Here is a 20,824-nt window from a genome sequence, read left to right as displayed (position 1 = left end):
TGCCCTCCATTTTCTGGAGCAGGGGAAAACTGAATTAATCAGCCCTTTAAGCATACCTCTAGGACTCTGAGGCAAGACATTGGGAAGTGTTTGTCAGTATTAAAGTAGTTGTGAGGAAGTTCTGCCTCTTTCTTTCTTTGTGTGATGTAGCTGGCTACCTAGATAGCTTGCCAGGTCTGTTGGCTAAGGTATAGGGGAGTATACCAGGGCCCTGTCCATATGGGGACTTGAGGGAGTAGAAAGGTAAGGTGACCATATTTCCCAAAAGAAAAATGGCACACTGCATGGTACTGGCCCAGGTTGCTTACCCGAGACCTGCCCCCCAGCATGGGACTAGGGCTGGCGTCTCTGAGTTGCTCAAGCCCCGCCTGCACCCTGCGCAAGGCTGGGGCTGGCATTGCTGCTCACCCAAACCCTGTCTGTCCCCACCCAAGCGGGACTGGCATCATCACTTGCCCCCGCTGCACATTCTTTTGCACCCCACCTTTTTGTCAAAACTGGGAATTTCTCCCATTTGCTCTTCCCAACTGATCAACTCGGCAAGAGCAAACAGGACAAATGCCTGCTTTTGCCAGAAAAACCAGGATGGCCGGGACAGGGCTTAAAAAAGGGACTATCCCAGACAAAACGGGCTGTATGGTCATCTTACATTTTATCCTTAATAAAATTAAAATAAGATTTTTGTTTCCTTTTTTTACAAAGTAAAACTAAATTTTTATTCCACTGTAAATAGAGCATTTCACTAATTAAAGGGAAATGTACATGATATTTATACCTGGCCTATATTCTGAGGGCAGCATAATGAATTAGCGTTTCCTGCCATAACATGCCTTACCTAGGTTTTCAAGGCGCCATGAAACAGGCCTTTATAAATCATTTGGATATTTTAAAATTTGTAAATTTCATTTTAAAATTAATTTTTAATCTATGGGCATTTCTGAGCCTGCTTCATACACTGGCATCTTGTTGAAAAAATTGACATTTGTAACACAGACAGGATTTGAAATGCTAATTGAAAGACTGTAAACCAGTTTCTAAATTTGATACTACTAATTTGAAGCCCTAAAAAACATTTTAACTCTGTCTAAAATGAACCCTCAGAGTGTAGGGGTGTGTGTATGTGCTGATATAAATGTGTATGTGCTGATAGAGGAGATTGGTGTAAGATTATACTAGCCACTCCTCACAGCCCATTTATTTAGTAAAGAATTTCTTCTTTTAATCATATCGCATCTTGCTAATACATTCTTGTACCATAGTGCATATTCTTTCTTACCTTCTTAGTCTCCTTGGTATGGATGACTAGATAAAGGCACAGAAGAGGGAGTTAATGGCCCTGTTTAATTTCTCCACTTCCATGAACCAAGATTGAGTTAAAGAGGCATGATAATAAACTATTGCTACTGCTGTGACTAGCATCACCTTAGTAATGAGTAAAGCACTGTCTCATCCAGAAAGGCGAGATGACTTGGTATTTGGCACATACTGTTGGGACTCTCCAGAAGAATGTGTTCTTACTTTCTCTCATGGAATCAAACAGGAAAAAGTAATAGTTTTGTAGAGTGAAACAAGAACCAAGAGGCATGCAGGTGTTAGAGGAAGTGTTAGACACAGCTAGTGTGGGGCTCTCTGTCTAATCTCAACCACCTGTGAGGGGAAGTAACAGTGAATCAGTGTCAGGGGGAAGAAGTGGCATGGTAACTGTCCTGTAGGAAGTTTATAGCAAATGTCATACAAGTGCTGAGCATGTAGACAGTTTTCCTTCTCTTCCACTAACTCTTCCCCACCATCACTACCACTGTTAAAAATAAATAAATAAAATGTGTTAAAAAAAAAATTTAAATCTGGATGCTGATGTGAGCTGTGTAGCAGTTTTAAACCCAAACAGCTGTGTGGCAGTGTATTGAGGTCTAAATAAGTAAAGCCCTTACTATCATACTTATTTAATATTTAGTTCAACATACAAATTAAATTTGAATCGAAGTCACATGCAAAAACTGAAGTCTTATTTAGCTCTAAAAAACCTGCTTTTTTGGCCATACTGAAAATTTGAAGTCTGGGACTTGCTGGCATTGTCTGAAAACTCCTGCCTGAACTTTTCTGTGGTTTAAATACTTTTTTTTTTTTTTTTTTTTTTTTAAGTTTGAGGACATTTAGTTTGCCCCAGCCAGCTAGCTTACCTTGTATTCAGAGGTCCATCGTAACCTTCGAAATGCCTTAAGGGATAGTGGGGCTTCATGCTCCTGACCCCTACTTTTTTTTTCATTTTTTCCCCCAGAACTTTGATTTGTGGCCATGCTTCCTTTTCAAGTGGCTATTTTTTACTTCAAAATGACTGTCTAATAATTTTCCATTCCCAGCCACTAGAAGGGGTTTTATTAGTAGAAACCTTTTAAATTTAAGTTGAAACTTTTAAAACTTATTTTGGCTGACACTAACATCAGGGACATCCAGTTTTTTTTAGTTAACTCACTTTTAGGCAGCCTTTGGCCGGATTGATGATATCGGTGAACACACTTCCCGTACAGAGGACTTTGGAAGAACCTCCAGAAGGCAGGTAGAAGCCAAAGAACAGATACTGAGTAACTAAAATGAATTCTCAGACTGACTAGTCATCTTCTCAATTGTAGCTTTCTTTTCAAGTGTACATTTGCAGATTGAGAAGACAAGTGTACCTTCCTGGAGAAGAAATTAACATTTTGCGAGCCACCATTCATGGCCCATTAACTCCCAGATTTTTTACTTTTACTTTGTTTACTTTGTCACATTCTACCAAGCTGAGACACATTTTACCCTCTGATAACTTCATATTTGATGCCTTAGCTTAGCTGTATTTAAAATGTGTATTTTGGGCCCAAAATCTGAAAACTACAGATGGAGCCCAAACTAAAATGTTTAGATCTGGTTATGAACTTCTCCATTTTATGAGAGAGAGCAAGGACGGGTGTTGTATCCATGATTTTCCCAGTGTAGTAAAACCATAGAGAATTTGTGTAAAGTGTGTGTGTGTATAAATATATTGTGTTTTAACTTACATAATCATATATTTTGATAAGAATATGGAAATGTCGTGTTTTTATATGGAAACAATCCACACACAAGTAACGTGTTTCATATATACCAAGATCATATATCACTTTTTAAAACATCATCTTCCCCTATGGTTGGTTCAGTACATTTGAAGTTAGGGACCAGTCCAAAAATTGTGATCAGGTTATGCACTAGTCCAGTGTGGGATGGTAGGAATTTGATATAGAATTTTGTTGTGTATATTTACAGACCAGGAACCTTATTTAGCTCAATATGAAATGCTGGATCTATTAGTGTACAGCACATACTAATCTTCTTTTCATTTACTTCAAACTGTTATCTTCCTTCATCCCATTGCAATGGTTCTTCTGAATAACAATGAGAGGTTATTTGGTTCAGCTTCATTCAATTGCATTTCATTCTGTTTGTGAACACTCAACCAATTTTTTTCACAGTTAGTGGCACATTAGAAAACCCAGGTACCTTCCAGTTTTTTCATTACCCACAGGTGTCGTACTGAATGGGTGCATGATCTGACCCATTCAGCATCTTAAAAATTGCTGACCCCTTATGACTATTATGGATTATCTTCATTTAAAAAAAATCAAAATCAAACTGTAAATGTTAAATTAGAAATGAGCCGTTAAAGGTAGACTCTAAAGAAAACAGTTTGTCAACTATGAATGTAGTATAGGTGCATGTGACTATGTTAGAAATAGAGTAATTTCAAATGTGATAGGACTATAAAGATATAACACAATTACAATTGTCAAGGCACATTTCAATATGGTTTGTTTATTTTAGACTTGCATTAGTCATCCTTATTCTCATACAAAAGACCACACAGAGGCAGAGCAGTTTTACTCGCTTTGGCCACTAATAAAAATAAGTGCAATTCCTCAAAATGCCTGTCTCAGTTAGATTATTCTTTATTGGCTCTTTCAAAAATATTTCTTGTTATATGACAGTGGAAAGATAAAAATGGGTAACTATAGTTTACAGATGAGGGGATTATACTGTCAGGAAATGGTTTAGCCAGGAAATGGCACCTACAATAGAAATAGTTCTAAAACTATGTAGGGCTCAGTGAGGATTTTTTTTAGTAGCTGTCGTCATATAGTTTTAAATCCTAGCCCTGGGCCGGGTTAGATCTCCTGCAAGCCTCCAGATGGGCTGCAGTTATGTCAAACAAAATTCATCTTCTTTTCTTGTTAAATTAAATGATAACCCTGCGGTGAGACAAAAATAAATAAATCCGATTTTGTGTGCTCTGGGTTAGGTGCTCTGTGCTAACCTAGAGACCAGCAATATCAGTGCTAGACAGTGAGGTAGCTCAAAGCTTCTTCAGTGGCAGGCTGCCTAACATTTATAAAGGAGAGTAAACTAATATGCCTTTTTAAAGAAGTGATGCTTGTTTTAAAAAAATAGTAGTAGTATGAAGAGCAAAAGTACAAAATAGTTGGCGTGTTTTCCGCAGCCCACATTGAGGAACACTGTTCAAGTCGGAAGGCTTAATACGTAACCCATTCATACTAGGGTTTGTGATCTCTTGATCATCAGCATGAATCAAACATGGTAATATTTAAACTAAGACTCTGAAGAACATAAAAACTAAGAGAAGTGTAGGTCCACTACTTAGTGGAGAAAGAGCTAATAACCAATGGTGTCAAGAAGGCTGAGGTGTTTAATGCCTATTTTGCTTCAGACTTCACTAAAAAGGTTAATTGTGAGCAGATACTTAAAACAATTAATATTAACAAGAAAAAGGAACACAAGCCAAAACAGGCATAGAACAGATTAAAGAATATTTATATCAGTTAGATTACTTCAAGATAGCAGAGCCTGATGAAATTCACCCTAGGATGCTTAAGGAACTAACTAAAATAACCTTAGAGCCATTAGCAATTATCTTTGAGAACTCCTAGAGGATGAGTGAGGTCCCAGACAGCTGGAGAAGAACATAGTACCTATCTTTAAAAAGAGGAGCAAAGAGGAAATAGGGAATTATAGACCAGTCGGCTTAACTTCCATACCTGGAACATATTATTAAACAATCAGTATGTAAGCACCTTGAGTATAATAGGGTTGTAAGTAATAGCCAACATGGATTTGTCAATACCAAATCATGTCAAACCAACCTAATTTCCTTCTTTGACAGGGTTGCTGACCTACTGGATGAGGGGAAAGCTTTAGAAGTGATATATCTGGATTTTAGTAAGCCTTTTGACAGAGTCCCAAATGACATTCTCAAAGCAAACTAGAAGAATATTTTCTAGGTAAACTTACTCTAAGGTGGCTGGACAACCATGAAAGACCATACTCAGAGTAGGTATCAATGATTTGTTGTTAAACAGGATGTGGAAGGGGAATATAGTGGGGATCACTGAGAGGGTCTGTCTTGGGTCCAGTGCTATTCAATGTTTTCATCAGTGACTTAGATAAAGGAGTGGAATCTTTGCTTATAAAATTTGCCTATGGTACCAAGCTGGGAAAGGTTGCAAGCACTTTGAAGGACAGGATTAGAATTCAGAATGGTCTTGGCAAATTGTAGAATTAGTCTGAAATCAACAGGGTGAAATTCAATAAAGATACGTGCTAAGTATTTCACTTAGGAAGAAACAAATCAAATGTACAGCTACACAATGGGGAGCAGTGACTGCCTAAGTTGTAATACTGCTAAAAAAGACCTGGGGGTTAGAGTGGATCACAAAGCGAATGAGTCAACAAAGTGAAGCAGTTGCTAGAAAGGCTAATATCATTCTGAGATGTATTAACAGGAATGTTGTTTGTAAGAAATGCAGGAGTGAAAGTAACTTAAATTTCTTACTAGTATGGTCATATCATAACCCCCTCTTCCCACCTCCACACTTAATTTAATGGATCCCTGTGCATGACTTTGATACAGTAGCTGTCTACTAGTTTTATTCTAGAATACTGGCAGTGCTTTAACGTGGCTGTGTAGTCATGGCTGCAGCACTGGGAGAGTGTGTTCCCAGTGCTGTAATAAAACCACCTCCTTGAGGGGAATAGCTACTAGCACTGGGAGCACGGCTTCCATGAGGAGACTAGCTACCAGCACTGTCTACAGTACCACTTAACAGTGCTGAAACTTTCCTCGCTCAGGGGTCTGAAGAAACACACACCCCCTGAGTGATGCAAGTTTCAGTGCTGTAAAGTGGCAGTGTAGCTAGTGCTACAGCATTGGGAGCTATACCCTTCGCGGAAGTGGTTTTATTACAGCACTGGGAGAGCTCTCTCCCAGCACTGGAGCCACAAGTACACAGCTGCAGCGCTTTAATGTCGGCTATGTAGACATACCCTTAAAGCTACTACCAATACCCTAGAATAAAACTTTAATATTGGAATAAAAGCCTGAACTAACCTTATAGAAACTCCCACATTGGCCCATACAGCTGATCTTGCTGCTTTCCCTCTTCTCGTCGTGCCATACCTTGAAATGAATGTGCTGCGCATCGGCCCTTTCCAAGCCACAATTTCACATATGACATCAGATTCCTCTGAGTATAAGGAGGTCCCATACTTGAAATGAATAGCAAGTCTGCTACATAAGTGGTAAGTGCGGTCTGTTTCACTGTAATGATATTGTTCATCACACTGAATCCCCTTTCACTGTCAACGTTGCTTGCAGCAAGGATGTCCATTGCAAGGGCAAGTTTAAGTTTTCCAGGAATATGTTTTCCTCTGGAAGCCTTGAATTCAACAAATCCCAAGTGTGTTTCCTGTTTGATTCTCAGTTGATCAGCCAATGTTCTTATTTCCTTTTCTCCAAAGTGAGGATTCTCTGGATCCTCTTGCCATTTTTCAGGATTAAAAACTGACAAATTGTTAATTACGTTCTCATAATCAGAAGCCCTTTCTTCGCATGTGCTTTAATCAGCTTTGTTTGAGGAAGTTGTGAATGATTTTGTCCTTGTGTTGTCAACAACTGCTTGAATGAATTGAGACGAGTTGATTCTGGGGCTTTTTCCAGCACTGTTTAGTTTGCTGGTTTTGAACATCATGAATTGTTCAGCCTTCTGGGCTTCTTCAGAGTGAACTCCTGGGTCTGTTTTTAGACTTCCGTTTCTCTTGATATATATTTTCATTAATTTGTCTGCTTGTGGAATGGTCATTTCTCGTTCTTCTAACATCTCAGACAAGTTCTTCAGTTCTGTCAGCACATCCAGCAATTAAGAAAGGTTTCTGAGAAAATTTACAGAACACAGCTTTGAGTGTAGTCCTTGAAATTTAAGGCATTCACTTCCGACTCTCGACCGGTCTTGTGAGGCCTCCTTGAAGTGTTTTGCCAAAGCAAAGTATGTCTGCCAGACTGAACCGACTGCTTTCCATGTTGACACCATCCACCTTAAATTGAACACTTAGATATTTTTTTTTAAGTACAATGTGTAATTCATTGGCATGAGCACTCAGTTCACACGAGTTTTTTGGTGATTGACTGTACAACTAATATAATGCATCCAAAAAAGCCTTAAGGTTATTTGTACCTCCGGTGACTTCTAAAGCTTCAACAGCAAGTTCCAGTCTATGGTTGAGGCAATGCCATAATATCACGTTAGGAGAATCCATTTGTAGTAGGTTTTCAACACCAGATTTGACTCATAACATCACATTTGCGCCGTCACCACGAAAGCAGATCAACACTTAGAATAATAGTTCTTTAGTGAACCCACAGTGCGGCAAGCATTTTAAAATTTCTCCTCTAATGGCTGCTGCTGTTGCGCTTTGCAGCTCAATCAAGTCCAGAGGAAACATAAGTGGTCTCATATTTCCATCTATACTGGCTTTCAAAAAAATGTAAAGTTTCCAGCAAGAGTAGTCGATTCATCAACAAGTACTTGTAATTTTTGACTTCTTGATGATTTTGACTATTTTTTCTTTTTCATTTCAGTATGTATATGATTGTTACACAAACTGTTCTACTATGCAACAAATGCCCCATTTCAATTCCATTGATTTTGCTATAGGTCAATGAGGCTCTCGTGGTCACTGAGTGACTGGTTTGTTTTGGCAATGTAGAAGGCTGTTTGGAATACATAAGCAATATTTTCAAATGCTGTTTCTTCACTTTTAGCATTCAGATTAAGAGTTTCTTTTTTAGCCGTGGCTTGAATTTTTTCAGCCTCCATGTGAACTGCAGATTTCTTGTGTTCATTTATTTTTTTGCAAAGGGAGGAGAACCCTGTCTCTTTATTCTTTACATATGAGGATTTTTGACAGGAGGCCCAGTTTAGAGAGAGATTAATCCCTCTTTGCTGCTTCAAATTGGCATGTATGGGGCTCTGACCCAGAACAACCATTTGCCTCCTTTGTCTTTGTCAGGTAGCTTTGCCTGAGCTCCTTAACTTTCATGCAGCACTGCTGTGTGTCTCTGTTTGTAGCCTCTGTCCATCATGCCCTGTGCGATTTTGGCATATATATTAGTATTTCCTCTTTTTGATTGGAGTTCTGCCTGTACAGATTCTTCTCCCCATACAGCAATCAGATCCAGTGTCTCTCGTCCAGTCCATGCTGGAGCTCATTTATGATTCTGGGGGGACTGCATGGTCACCTGTGCTGCAGAGCTTGCCACACTGACCAAATAGGAAATTTAAATTCAAAATTTCCCGGGGCTTTTCCTGTGTACTTGGCTAGTGCATCACAGTTGAAAGTGCTGTCCAGGGCAGTCACATTGGAGCACTCTGAGATAGCTCCTGGAGACCAATACCATCAAATTGCATCTGCACTATCCCAAATTTGACCCAGCAAGGTCGATTTTAGCACTACTCCCCTCTCAGGGGAGGAGTAGAGAAGTCGATTTTAAGAGCCCTTTAGGTCGACGGAACTGGGTGGGTTGTGTAGACGCATTCATTATAAAATCGACCTAATGCAGCAAAATTCGACCTAATCCCATAGTATAGACCAGGGCTAAGTAAGAACACAGTTAGTAGCTAACTTAGTGGTTAGTGTAAGGGGAGGGAGGGAATTGAAATCAGCAGACTAGTTGTCTCAGAACATCTAGTCATTTATTCTCTCTGTATGGGAAGAATAGCTTTATAATGTCCCACGGATGTGTTGAAGTATTGTTAATTTGCATAAAAAGAATGATAGGAGCCAATTACTTGTTTTGGTGAAGTACTCATGGATTGTGAGGTCAAAGCACCTTCTGGTGCACACAGCTGTGGAAGCAGTGCTCATATCTGGAGAAAAACTCAGGATATGGCCCAGCTTTGTCATCGCTGACAGATGTGAGAATGGAGTTAGGACAAAAGCTCTTACATAGTGCTCCTTAATTCAAGTGCTATGGCTGTCATTTAATGCAGAGAGTAGAAGATTTGATGGACTGCTCGCCGTGTTTTCTCTCTCTCTCTGGCACTCCCTTTAATTGCAAGTTTCTGCTTTAATGTGAACTCAAGATACTCGCTCATTGCATTTCCATGAATTCTGGAACCACACCTTCTCCCCTCCTATGGACATTATGGTGATATAGCTGCCTTCCTCTGGGAAGCAGAAGTCACCCTTTAATTGAAAGACCATCTCTTCAAACCCCTATTCCTTCCCCTCCCCCAGCCCATCCATTTAACCCAAGCAGGACATCTCATTTTTCATTCTTTTTGTAATATCTTTTAGGGATCCTTGCTCTTTAACGATGAGCTTTTTTCAAATGACTTAGGCTCTGTTGAAGCCAAGACTGCTCCTGAACCTTTTCCACCTCATTTGGTCTCTGATTGTACTAAAATGCTTGATTTGGTGGACAACAGCTTTTCCTGCCTTGGAACCTAATAGGTTAGGTTGAGCCTGCATGTGGTGTTTTTTTCCCTCTAGATTATCTCTTTATAGATTTAGAAAAAGTGTTTGTTTTTCTAGTAGAGATTAGAAATTCTTCTAAGTTTTGGAGATATTTAAATCTGGCCTCATGGACAGAATGTGGGATGGTATCTATGACCTGATTGAGGTTTTTCTTTGTAAGCCTATTCAAAAATTTTTGTCCCTGGATATCTACAGTTTTGAAAATTCCGATGCCCAGTGGGTAGTTTCAGTTGAACCTTTTGCCTGCATTTGCTTCTATTTCTCTGGCCAAAATTGTATCTCTTTTATAAAGAATGCATTCTTATTGGTAGAGTTGCATTAGAAGGAATGATATCTACAAATACTAATTGATGACTTGATTTATTTGCAGTCAGGAATGGGACTGTATATTGGGAAAATCCCAAATTATGATTGTATTTATATTGAAGTAGTTCCTAGGGATCCCAGTCAGAGACCAGGACCTCATTGTGCTAGGCTGTGTACACACAAAACAAAAAAAACTGCTGTCAGTTTATTTGTTTTGGTGCCTTCATAAGTGTAAGGGGACTAGTAAAGTAGGACCATCTGTGGGTGTGTGATGTGTGTATGGCAGAACGCAGAGCTTTGGCTTTTTTTCAAATAAAAATGCCTCGGATAGTCTCCATATTTTTTTGGTCAGAGACCCAATATTCCACTGTCGTTCTCCCATGATAAGAAATTAAGACAAGTTCTGACCCTGGCAAACAGTGGAGCACTGAGGCTTCTGAGCATTTTGGGTAAAATTTTGAAAAGCTCCTATGTCCCATTTTTGAAAGTGAGGTGTTGCAAGCGCACAGATATGGAGCAATGCACAAAGCAAACACGTTGCTTGACTGGGTGTTTTTTATTTTTGCTTGCAAGGATATTGCCCCAGGACAACCATTCTGTCATAGGGTAGCTGGGGCCACTTTAAAGGCCAGCACAGCATCAGACAAAGTGAGAGTTCACCCACGAAAGCTCATGCTCCAATATGTCTGTTAGCCTATAAGGTGCCACAGGACTCTTTGCTGCTCACTCATGTTCTGTGAGTCATCAGATCACATAAGACTAAAATTCCATGTTTAATTGTTTACAAATAAAATCCAACCTAATGGAAGGTTTAGTGTGAACATTACCCATTATGACACACATGTTTTGGGTGATTGTCTCCTTCATATGTCTTATACTGTTTAGTAACCCAAAATAAATCATTCTCTAGCATCTGTACTGTTACTTGAGATGATAAAGGACCATTCTGCATGAATATTAAGTACAACAGAACTTTGTTAGTTTGAAATAATGACTGGAAGACCCATTGTGAATTATTAGATTTTGTAACTTAACAATAGAACAAACAAAAACAACTAAAAAGAAAAATTCAATGGTGAACAGTCTGTCACAAATTCCCAATGTCCAGGAGTGGGAACCAGACCCAGTAGTACTTCACGGTCTATTCAGGCAGTGGGGAATGCTGACTACAGACTTGTTTGCCACTTACATGAATAAGAAATGTCCACACTACTGCTCCAGAGCAGGGGTAAAACAACACTCCCTAAGCAATGCTTTTCTCCTCCCCTGGGACAGAGATCTTCTTTATGCCTTTCCTCCTTTTCCCCTACTATTGAAAGTCTTGCTGAAAATAAAAAGAGATGGAGCATGTGTCATTCAGATCACTCCTACTTGGTCCAGTCAGACACAGTACTCTTACCTGCTGCAGTTCATGATGTGCCTGCCAATCTCTCTTCCAGTCACTAGAACACCTAGAAAGCTCCTATTTTATGGAGGTGCAAGAGGTATTATTACACAGCAGAAAGTCTTCGACACTACGTACTTACCTACAAAAATGGCCCAGATTTTGGTGTACTTCCCAACAAGTCTCCTCAACATCAGCAACTCTTCTACATATCTTAGACTATGCAGTGGCCCTAAAAAGATCAGGGCAGTGATTAAGCAGTTACAAATTCACATGCACTCTTCTAGCTATCATAGACAGGTGAGCTCTGAATAGCAATTTATATTTCTGTATAACGTAGGTATTCATAGTGTTTCATCAGAGAATCTAGGCATAGATTAATTGTAGGCTTTGTGCTCATAATGTAAACATTAAGATACAGATTTTCTGCTGTGCTCACCTTCAAATTTTAATAAACATTTGGAGCATTTGCCAAAAAAGAGTATCTGAATATACCAAAATATTTTATTATTTTTCCTGTGTTTGTATAATTATTTTTGCATAAAACAAAAGCAAACTTAACAGAAGGCTGATCTGCCCTTAGGTGAAAACCCAGCTCAAATATATCAGACAAGCACATATCAAGTAATGCAAGCAAGTACTACAACAAAATAAACTAAAATCTATTGTTCAGCCACTCAAGGGCTAACCTGATTTAAGCCATTTGTCACTAGATACAATTGAAAATAGCAACAGAATTTATAAATCTGCAAACATGGTGTTATAGTGAGCATACCAACAAAATGGGTTTCTTGACAATAGTAGCCAAGTGAGAACCCTTACAATATCCTTCTTTACCCCATAGATTTTAATGTCAGAAAGAACCATAAGATCATCTACTGTCTGGCCACCTGTATCACAGGCCCTTACATTTCAACTAGTTACCCCTGTATTGAGCTATCGATAACTTGTGTTTAGCAAAAGGATATATCTTTCTGGATTGGAATGCTGAAAAATCCACCCCTTGCCTTAGGACTTTGTTAATCATGGTCAGTTGCTGTTTTTAAAAAAAAATTGTGCCTTATTTACAATTTGAATTTGTCTGGCTTCAGTTTCCAGCCATGGATTCTTGTTATGCCTTTCTCTTTAATACCCAGTATGTTTTCTTCCTGAAGATACTTGTACACTGCAATCAAGTCACCTCTGTCTTCTTTTTGATAAACTGAACAGACTGAGCTCTTTAAGCTCCCACTGTAAGCCATTTTCTCCAGTCCTTGAATCATTTTTGTGGCTCTTTCTTGCATCCTCTTCAATTTGTTTCAAAATGTGGATACCAGAACTGGACACAGTATCCAGTATCTGTTTCATCAATGCTGTGGAAGGAATATCCCATCCCTACTTGTACTCACCAGTCCTCTGTTTACACATTCAAGGATCATATTAGCCCATTTTGCCACTCACATCACACTGGGAATTCATTCTCAGTACTTGTCCGCTATGACCTTTAGATTCTTTCCAGAATGCAGTCCTCCATTCTGTAGGTATGGCTTGCATTCCTCATTCCTAGATGTTTGAATAGCTCCATCTTACCAAACAAGACAGATCACTGCGTATGACTGCGTGGTCCTCATCAGTATTTACCATTCTATCAAACTGTTGTCATCTGCGAAGTTGACCGGCAGTAATTTTATATGTCGTTCCAGATCATTGCTGAAAATGTTGAATAGCATTGGGCCTTTAGGTTTCTGCCCACACTGTCATGTGATTGGCCAGCTTTAGAGGCCCAGTCAGGTATTTAGCTGGGAAATTGCTACCCTCCTGGACTCCAAACAGGGAAAACCAGTTTCCTTCAGCCTGGCCACTCTTTGTAGCAAGACCATTGTGATAGTGGAGTTCCCTTCGACTGGCCATTTGATGAGTCTTCTGTTTGTCCGTTTGAGGAAGTACACAATAAACTGCCTTGGTCTCTTCTTGACAGCTCTCTGCAGTCCATTACATGCTCAGAATGTAAGACACCTACTTCAACATAGTGGTTACAATACAGGGGTGAAAGTAAAATTTCTCTCTTACCGGTATAGGGGAGAGACAGCTTTGCGCCTCGGAAGGGGAGGGGCCTCAGGTGGAGGGGCGAGCTGTGCTGCCCAGGACTCCAGCGGCAATTTAAAGGGCAGCGGCCGTAGCCCCCAGGCCCTTTTAGATCACCGGCCCCAGGGCAGCTGCTCCTTTTGCCCACCCCACCCCCGTTGGCCAGGTTTGACAATAGTAGCCAGGTGAGAACCCTTACAATATCCTTCTTTACCCCATAGATTTTTATGTCAGAAAGAACCATAAGATCATCTACTGTTTGGCTACCTATATCACAGGCCCTTACATTTCAACTAGTTACCCCTGTATTGAGATATCGATAACTTGTGTTTAGCAAAAGGGGAAGGGATATTAAAGTGCTGCCATGGCAGGCTTCAGAGTCAGCAGTACAGGCGGCCACTTTTTACTGGTGCACCATACCGGCTCGTACTGCCGTACTTTCACCCCTGTTACAATATCAAGTAAAAGTCACAACTCTGATCCAGATTTGTTCAGGCATATACCGAGCTTTGTTATCCAGCATGTTGGGGGAACAGAAGGTGCTGGCTACTCAAATATTCCGGTTAACTAAGAGTTATACTTGCCAGTGAAGGGAGGGAGTTTGAGTATGGGAGGGGGTGGGGGATTGGGGTGAGGGAGGGGTTTTGCGGTGCCAGATCTGGGCAGCGCTCACCTTAGGCAGCTCTCCGCAAGTGGGAACATGTCCCTGCTGTCCAAGGTGGAGCTCTGTGCGCTGCCTCTGCCCGCAGATGCTGCCCCCTTAGCTCCTATTGGCTGCGGTTCCCGGCCGATGGGAGCTGCTGAGCCAGTGCTGTGGGTGGGGCACGACAGCACGCAGAGCCAACTGGCTGCACCTCTGCCTAAGAGCAGCAGGGTCATGTCACCGCTTACGCCAAGGTGAGTGCTGCCCGGATCTGGATACCTGGCAACCCTAACAAAAATGCTGGTTTCTAGAGCTTTCCAGTTTGTAAAGTACCAGATAACACAGCTTTTGCTGTAGCAATCAATCACTGTACCATTTTGAAGTGTTCACAGGAATAAAAAGCTGTTCAATGTGTGTGGTGGTGGGTTTCGTTCTGTTGTGTTTTTGGAGGCTTTTGTTTTTTGGGAGGTGGTTGTTTTCTGTGAAATACTGTAATGGATTATACAGCAATAGAATTTTTTTCCCCCATCTTACAAAAATATGGAATCTTTCTCTCAAGTTACCATGTGAAAATGATTGGCCATATTCATCCAAGGTATAATTCCATTGATAACAGTATATTCCACTGAGATGTGCTTAATTGTGACATATCCTGGGAAACATGACTTAAATCCAGTGATTCATAATAGCAATGAATACTACTTAATGGAGACAGTAATTCTGTTTAATGGGGGTATCTCCAGGTTACTGAGTGGTGCTTAGGTCTTCTGTGTGTCTGTCTCAGGATGGTTTTCTTTACTTACCACAGCTTCCAATTGCCCGGGACTCCAGCTGTGATTTAAAGGGCCTGGGGGTCAGGCTAAAATAAATGCCAAGAGTCTTGAAGCTGCCCCTGGCATGGGCAATAAACAAGCAGCAATCTCTGTCATAGTTCATATAAGTACCTTCTTCCAACTTAGCAGGCCTGTAATGTAACACAACAGGTTCTGCACCTGGCTGCACAGCAGCAATACTATTGAAATGGTGTTTGTGTTACATCGGAATTCTATTTTATGAGACAAATAATAACCCACTGAGGAATCAGGAAACAGAGGAGTCTGTTGACTTGGGTGTATTTCCATTACATGTTCTCTAAAGATGGATTTTTACAGAATACTCCCATTTAAGAATTCTCCTATCTTTAAGAAAGGGAGAAAGAGTGATCCAAGTAACTATAGGCCTGTTAGTTTGACATCTGTAGTATATAAGGTCTTGGAAAAAATTTTGAAGGAGAAAGTAGTTAAGGACATTGAGGTCAATGGTAATTGGGACAAAGTACAACATGGTTTTACTAAAGGTAGATCGTGCCAAACCAACCTGATCTCCTTCTTTGAGAAGGTGACAGATTATTTAGACAAAGGAAATGTGGTAGACCTAATTTACCTCGATTTCAGTAAGGCATTTGACACGGTTCCACATGTGGAATTATTAGTCAAATTGGAAAAGATGGGGATCAATATGAAAATTGAAAGGTGGATAAGGAACTGGTTAAAGGGGAGAATCCAACGGGTCGTACTGAAGGTTGAACTGTCAGGCTGGAAGGAGGTTACTAGTGGAGTTCCTCAAGGATCAGTTTTGGTACCAATCTTTTTTAACCTTTTTATTACTGACCTTGGCACAAAAAGCGGAAATGTGCAAATAAAGTTTGCGGATGACACAAAGCCGGGGGGTATTGCTAACACGGAGAAGGACCGGGATATCATACAGGAAGATCTGGATGACCTTGTAAACTGGACTAATAGTAATAGGATGAAATTTAATAGTGCAAAGTGCAAGGTCATGCACTTAGGGATGAATAATAAGAATTTTAGATATACATTGGGGACACATCAGTTGGAAGCAACAGAAGAGGAGGAGGACCTTGGGGTATTGGTTGATCACAGGATGACTGTGAGCCGCCAATGTGATATGGCCGTTAAAAAAGCTAATGCGGTTTTAGGATGCATCAGGAGAGGTATTTCCAGCAAAGATAAGGAGGTGTTAGTACCGTTATATAAGGCACTGGTGAGACCCCACCTGGAATACTGTGTGCAGTTCTGGTCTCCCATGTTTAAGAAGGATGAATTCAAACTGGAACAGGTTCAGAGACGGGCTACTAGGATGATCCGAGAAATGGAAAACCTGTCATATGAAAGGAGACTCAAAGAGCTTGGCTTGTTTAGTCTAGCCAAAAGAAGGCTGAGGGGGGATATACTTGCTCTTTATAAATATATCAGAGGGATTAATATTAGGGAAGGAGAGGAATTATTTAAGCTTAGTACCAATGTAGGTACAAGAACAAATGGGTATAAACTGGACACTAGGAAGTTTAGACTTGAAATTAGACGAAGGTCTCTAACCATTGGAGGAGTGAAGTTCTGGAACAGCCTTCCAAGGGGAATAGTGGGGGCAAAAGACATATCTGGCTTTAAGACTAAGCTTGATAAGTTTATGGAAGGGATGGTATGATGGGAGAGCCTAATTTTGGCAACTGATCTTTGATTATCAGCAGATAAATATGCCCAGTGGTCTGTGATGGGATGTTGGATGGGATGGGATCTGAGTTACTGTAGAGAATTCTTTTCTGAGTGCTGGCTGGTGAGTCTTGCCCACATGCTCAGGGTTTAGCTGATCGCCATATTTGGGGTTGGAAGGGAATTTTCCTCCGGGGCAGATTGGCAGAGGCCCTGGAGGTTTTTCGCCTTCCTCTGCAGCATGGGGCATGGGTCACTTGCTGGTGGATTCTCTGCAGCTTGAGGTCTTCAAACCACAATTTGAAGACTTCAGTAACTCAGACATAGGTTAGGGGTTTGTTATAGAAGTGGATGGGTAGGTTTCTGTGGCCTGCTTTGTGCAGGGGGTCGGACTAGATGATCACATTGGTCCCTTCTGACCCTAGAGTCTGAGTCTAAAGAAGACCCTTTTTTCATTTGAATATACAGAAAATATAAATTCTTTAGAGAAAAAAGTTTTTAGAACTTTAGTCCTAAAGAAAATGTTGGAAAAGGAGGTACGTTGTTATTCCGATTGCCCATGTGTCCTAAAATATTGATCTCATTTTCTCCTAAACTGATCACAAGAAGAAGCAGCTTTTAACGTTAGGGTTAGGAGCAACCATTGAATGAGAAGATGAGATTTTTAAGAAGTATTAGTCTGTATATGTTTCCTCCCTTCTTACTGATTTGTGCTGATAATTAGGAGCTTGATTGTTCTCAGAAAAACCTAGGTCCAATACAGGATTTTCTAAATTATTTTATCTCCAAGTGTTCACATAGAAGTGTAATTCTTAAGTCAGTGATTTATCTGTTTTTGTTGGTTTCCTTATGGCAGTTAGGATTGAGAATTGAATAGGGATGAAATTTCTCTAAGAACATGGAGACCTTATGGTTTTTTCTGTAGTTTTGTACAACTGTCCCACAGAATGCAGTAGAGATTTTTCTTGATGCATAATTCTAAAGAATGGTGAAAAGAAGATTATAGAAAAGCTATCATTTTCTATTACATTCTATAGGACTCTTCCATTAAGGTTGATACACTTTTCAGTATGTATCCTGAGATCTTTGAAAATTATGCAATCCAGCCAGGAAATTTCAAAAGATGTCTACCCTCCTGTAAAAACTTCCCTGTTACACATAGAAACTAACTCCCTTTATCCCCCTCAGCTGTCCTCAAACATATTTGTGTCTTAAACCTTTTCCAGTATTTCAACAGGATCTGGTGCTGCTGTTGCAAATTTACATATGCCAAAGGGGGGGGTGGGTAGTGATCTCAGGAATAATCTGAATGAAAGACCACAAAGTGAATCTGAACAAATTCTAATATCCATACTGCAAAGAACAGGACTCTCTTTTTTGGCCATTATATATCTCTTTCCAACACCCACGAATGTACAAGTATATGCATGTGTCCATACAATATAAATACATGTTTGAATAAAATGTTCCACCAAGTGGAAAATATCTAACTTATTCACCAGTTTATTCACTTTATCAATCTTTTCTGAGGGCTGCATGAAAATGACACTAACAAAATAAGGTCATGTCTACACTAAAAGTTTTGCTGAAACAAGTTGCGTCAGCATTCAGGCACCACAGTTAGCATAGCACTTATGCACATGTATACTTAGCTCCATGCATCAGTGTTGTGCGTAATCACCAGGAGTGCTTGTGTCGAGTACAGTGTGCCATCAGTAAGCATCCCAGTGTGCAGCCTGGCATTGTTAAGCATACTATCATTTGAAAGTTTTGGCAATGCATGGTGGAGCTAAAACAAATCTTTCAGGGGTGACTGGGAGCAAAAAGTCAACTTCCCATAGTGCAACTTTCTTCATCCCATAATTTTTTCACCTATTTCAATTTCCCACAAACCCACTTGTGAGACTACTTGTTGTCTGCCATCTCTGACAGAGGCATGGAGGCTCTGCGCTATTATTGTGAGTGTTGCAAACACAGGACACCTGATTCTCTGGTATTTGCAGAGCTGCAAGAAAAACCCTGGGGAACATGATGATTTCCTGGTGGTCAGTTTGCAGTGGGACATACTGAGGACCAATTCAAAGTTTTTGGTGACATTCATTGAGCAGCTGAAGGTGGTGGAGGACCTGAGAAACAAGCACTGACAGGTGCAATTGCATCATAATGCAGGTTTGGGATGATGAGCAGTGGCTGCTGAACTCTCGGATGTGAAAGGGCACATTCCTGGATCTATCTATCTGAGCTTGCCCCAACCATCAAACACAGGAATACCAAACTGAGAGCTGCACTGATAGTGGAGAAACAAGTGGCGATCACATTGTAGAAACTTGTCCTATCCTTCTCCAGAAGTCTGCAATATTCATTCTCCAGGCACTCTGTTCAAGGTCTGCTGCAGCATTGGCTTGCAGGATCTCACAGAATGACTTCCTGTGTCCTCTTTTTTTTTTTTTTCCCCCCTCCTTATTTGGCTTAGCTGTTCCGTTGGGGTTGAGGGTGTGAAGCTCAAGGCCGCAACTGCCGCAGGTACAAATAACACAGAGAAGCGGTATTGTCATATAAAAGGAATGGAAAGTGAATCTTAAGATTCAGAACTTCCTCCCCCCTTCCCTTGTTCCCCTAAAATGTTAAACAAGACACTTATTGGCACTTCAGCTTTGGAGTTCCTGATACCCAGTGCCAATCTCAGCTCAAGCCATGATGAGTATGACCCACCAGGAGAGAGGGACATGAGAAAGGAATTGCTCAGTTGCATTAAACTGAGTATAGGACACTGGCTGAATACTGGCTCCATTTTGACAGGTGATGGTGGTTTTAGCTGGTATCACACTCCTGAGGATAACAAAGGCAGAGAGAGCACAGCTACTGCTGGCATCCCAAAGTCGCCCATACCTGTAGGCTGATAGGCACCATTGCAGTATAAAAGCTATCAAAGTTATTGGCGATTGGGGTGGGAAAGTGTTCTACTGTGGAGGAAGAAATAAGGCAGGCATCCTTAGAAACCTTTCGCAGAGGATTGCAGTTTACCTCAATCGAAGTTGCATTAAGATGTCTCAGGATTCAAGGGATATCCTTGCGTACATAAAGAAACTGCTCCACGTGGCCACCCTGCCTAACTCTAAAGGGGTAATGGAAAGCAGATAGCAATGCTACCTTTCTTTGTTGTACTGCTACCTCCTCTGATATAAGTAAATTAATGAAAATTTGAAAGCTTTGTCCTGATAAGTTGGGGGTCACCATCACTGTAATGGTTAAGTGTGTAAATAAATTTCCCAAGGTTACTTCCCCAGCTTCAGGCTCACCGGTGCTCGACTGCAGGCACTGGTTGGACTCAAAAATAAGTCCTGGCTCACAGCACAGGTGAACCCCCAGTCACCTATCCACCATACTCTTCCTCATACACCAGCTCCTTTTTGCTGTTCACGGCAAAGGCTTGTGACTGTGGCTCCTCTGAAAGGTATTGACAGTGATGTGTGGGGTGGAGGTGGGGTCTCGGCCAAGTGTGGCATGTAAGTCTTTATGAAAGCAGCAGGTCTGTGGCTCAGAACTGGAACGATTGTTGGCCTCCCTGGCCTTCTGGTATGCCTGCTGCAGTCCCTTGGCTTTCCCGTGGCACTGCTGCTGGTCCCTGTCCTATTCCTCCTGCATGTCCCGATCAATCTGCTTGTAGATGCCACAGGAACACTGGCTCAGAGTTGTGCCCGCATAGCCTCTTCTCCTCACGGGTGCAGGAGATCCAATATCTTCTCTCTATACCAAGCCAGAGTGAGTCTGGAGTGTGTAGCCAGCATGGTCAGCTGGGCATTTGCACACAACAATGGAGAGCAGATAGAGATGTGCTCACCAAGCTGGATGACCAGGAAAAGGCATTTCAAAAATTCACAGGGTTTTAAAGGGCAAGGGAGGGCTTGGTGTCTACATGACCCTTGGGCAGTAGAGTTCACTGTTGTGACCAGAGCAATTTGTGTCAGGCATTATGGGACAGCTGCTGGAGGCCTTTTAGGGTCAACATAGGTAACGCAGTGTCCACACTCGTGCTGCATCGACCTCTGTATGTCGACCATGGCTCAGTGCCACTCAGGGAGCTGGTGTTACTGAGTT

The 20,824-nt window shown here is 41.0% G+C and overlaps 1 protein-coding gene across 9 annotated transcripts in view; it reads left to right on the top strand.

Moving 5' to 3' along the window:
* SHANK2 (SH3 and multiple ankyrin repeat domains 2) overlaps nt 1–20,824 on the top strand; it is a 698,629-nt gene that overhangs the window by 614,888 nt on the left and 62,917 nt on the right. The window lies entirely within an intron of this gene.

This window comes from Gopherus flavomarginatus, chromosome 5 (genome assembly GCF_025201925.1).
Source record: "Gopherus flavomarginatus isolate rGopFla2 chromosome 5, rGopFla2.mat.asm, whole genome shotgun sequence".
NCBI classification, from domain to species: Eukaryota; Metazoa; Chordata; order Testudines; family Testudinidae; genus Gopherus; species Gopherus flavomarginatus.
Note: the sequence above shows the minus strand (reverse complement) of the source record. Positions and strands in the feature narration are given on the sequence as shown.